This window comes from Galendromus occidentalis, unplaced genomic scaffold (genome assembly GCF_000255335.2).
Source record: "Galendromus occidentalis unplaced genomic scaffold, Mocc_1.1 scf7180000077508, whole genome shotgun sequence".
NCBI classification, from domain to species: domain Eukaryota; kingdom Metazoa; phylum Arthropoda; class Arachnida; order Mesostigmata; family Phytoseiidae; genus Galendromus; species Galendromus occidentalis.
The window spans coordinates 283,965-287,315 of NW_003805496.1; positions in this window are offsets into that span (position 1 = coordinate 283,965).

Sequence of the window (3,351 nt, forward strand, 5' to 3'; positions counted from 1 at the left end):
CTCGCTCTGACCGGAATTGTTGCCACGGCGGTGGTCAGTGATCTTTGTTTGCGTGTCCTCAATGGCGCTTTGCAACAAACGCTCGTCTTAGTGGAAGGACGACGACAAACGATTGCGCATTACAGCTCTCTCAGCTCCCACATGGGAGGCCGCACGACGACATTCTGACGCCCTCGCTCCTTTCTCGTAGCCTCGGCATCGAGGTAGTGGTCGGTGGAATTCGATCGTCAGGAACGGCGAGCGAAGTGAACCGAAGAAAGTGTGAAGAGACTGGCGTGAGGCTGAAGAGAATAATGTTGGCTTGTACAACGCCCACGAAAACAGGTCCACAAGAAAACATTACTGTGACCCCGTATGCAGTATCTCCCACCACTGACTCTGGTGACGTACCAGAACAGACAAGCGGCGTGTCGGGGGATCCTGTAGCTTCGGGCTTCGAGCCTCTTACGACGCATGTCATACATTCTCTCGGTAGAGGCGATGTCCTGGAATATTCACTCCGGTAATGCTCCTAGACAAAACAGAAGACCAGGATGAGTCTCTCTCGGTGGACTCGACGTTAGATGCTTCGGCGAGAGGATTGCGTCCTTGGACCGTTGCCGACCCCGGTTAGCCTCGATGATCGATCGACGAGCTATTCGGGCGCCGTAGCCCTTCGGTCGGTTGAATTCAGAATATGTAGAGCGCTCAGAGTGAGCTGCCACTTCATCCCGACACTGACTCGCCCCCCATCGAAGACACTCCTTATATATTTTCATGTGCGATTCGAGTTTTTCATCGATCATTCCTCATGTTCTGCATTCGGGCGCTCGGTCTTAACGAGTAATCGAATGGCATTGACGACTGACGCTTTCGCTCGGCTCGAAACCGTGAACGTTCCTCGTCCTCATCGGAGAATAGCCTCAGGACGGGGTGTCCTGTAAGACGCCTCACCTGAGAGGACTACAATGCCCACTTTTCCCTTCGCAGTCATTGCAACAGCTCTTCAGCTCTTCGCAGCTGAACTGCAGGACAGATGCTGTACGAGGCGGGAGTCCGTTAATAGGTGAAAGGTTGGACCCGGATCCCGGTGTCTGAGGCTCACGTCAGTTCTATTCCAGATAGCTCAGGAGGCTTGGAATTAGATTCCCAGTCAGGTCTTCCAAGAATGGGGCAGCGATCCTTCCACGCTTTACATATTCAGATCAGGTCCGCAGCACGACGCGCTAGAATGAGGGAGTGTTCTCCTAGAACTACGTGGTTGAATGGCCAGGAGGACCCGAAACCATGCGAAGTTTTGGTGAACACCAAGAGCACGCGATCTCCGCCAGGGTTGCTCTTAGCAACTACCAGCTGTCCCTGACTGCATTCCCCGATACATGCCTCAAGGCGATAAGACCAGACTTTTGGTTCCCTGTACGTTCTCGAGAGTACAGGTCAGGATTCCACCCGCTTTGTCGGGTGGAACGCCTTGATGGACGTCGAGGACCCATTACCGAACATGGGGGAAGCAATGACTAAATTCTCCGGCAACAAAGTTCTTCCTCAACTCGATCTGGCGGGTGCGTACCCAGGCGCGAAACCAGGATTTTTTTTTGGGGGGAGACACGACGACTGCGGCCCCGAAAATTCGGGAATCGGTTTCAGAAGGCGACAGAGGTAGTATGAAACAAATATTTTGGGGGGGCATTGGCCCCCAATGCCCCCCCTGAATACGCGCCAGTGCGTATCTGCAACTCCGTTTAGATGATGAAAGTCGACCGTTGACTACCATCACGACACATCGGGGTCTATTCAAGTACACGAGACTCGTCTTCGGCCTGAAAACAGCGCCTGCTATCTTCCAAAGAACCATTGATCAGGCAGTGGCCGGTCTCGACGGAGTCTTAGTGTCTCTCGATGACATCCTGATCTTGGCCCCTGATGAAGGGCCACACGGTCTTCGCTTGACAAACGTTTTTCGTCGTCGCCGTGAATGGGGTTTCGTTTGAGACTGGAGAAGTGTTTCTTCAACATTCTAAGCGTTAAAAATCTCGGAATGGTTGTTTCGGTCAAAGGCATCGAAGTAGATCCGGCTCAAATCGGAGTCATCAGAGATCTCAGGCAGCCCTAGGATCAGAAAGAGGTTCGATCTCTTTTCGGAATGGTGAATTATCACCGGAAGTTCGTCAATAATCTACACCACTACAAAACGTTTCTAGAGAAACTCCTGGCCAAAGATGCTCAATACAAGTGGTCTCGTGAGCAGGACACCGCGTTTGATGAGATCAAGCAGACTCTCTGCGGTGTCTTGTTGCTTTCCCACTACGACCCGAGACAAAATCTTGTGTTGGCTGCCGATGCTGGTCCGACGGGTATTGGTGGCGTCTTGCTTCAGCGATACGCTGAAGGTAGCGAGGGAGCAGTGTTCCATTCGTCGACGTCGCGTCGCTGTCAACTCCACAGCGAGACCACAGCCCGATAGAAAAAGAAGCTTTCGCTCTGGTCACGGCCGTGGAGTTCAAAAAGTTCGTTTGGGAACGACATTTCGTGCTTCAGACGGATCATCGGCCGCTACACGCTCTCTTACGAACCTCAGATACGGAAGGCTTGCAAGAGCGAACGGCAGCTTGCCTCAAGCGTTGGGCCTTGCATTTACTTGGTTTCGATTTCGAAATCGAATACGTTCGGACGGAGAATTTCGGATAGGCCGACGTGCTCTCACGTCTCATCTCAGACGCTAGGCTTGCGAGTGTCGATCCTACTCTCGATGAGGTCGTGGCCAATCTCGGGTTATCTGTGGAGGCTGATGGGTTGGAAACTTGTATTTACGCCGTCGGAGCCGGTGGCTGAGGAAACATCGAAGGATCCGATTCTTTCTTAAATCATCGTGAGATTACAAACGTGGAAAGATTAGGACAAAAAGGATCCTCTGCTTCGTCCATTTTATCAGAGGCTCGATTCTTCGTGTCTGTCGAAGGACATTCTGCTCCTTAATGATCGAGTCGTCATCCCAAGCTCCCTGCGCACAGTTCTCAGTCAACTCCACGGAGGTCATCCGGGCATTCGTCGGATGAAATCGCTTGCTCGCCTGGCCTTCCATGATCTCTGATGTCGAACCACCGTGAGTGGTTCTTCTGGATGTATCCAGTCGGCAACCAAGCCCGTGAGAGTTCCACTCTCACCCTGGCCGGACCACGGATAGAGTCAAACCAAGGATCCATGTCGATTTCGGAGAACCTCGGAAAGGTTCCGTCTCCATCGTCGTAGTTAATAGTTTCCCGAAGTACGTTGACGCTCAATGGCTAAAATCTACAACTTCAGCGTCCGTTATCGCCTACTTCGAGCAATTTTTCAAGCATTTGCGCACCGTACATGCCGCTGAGCTATGGT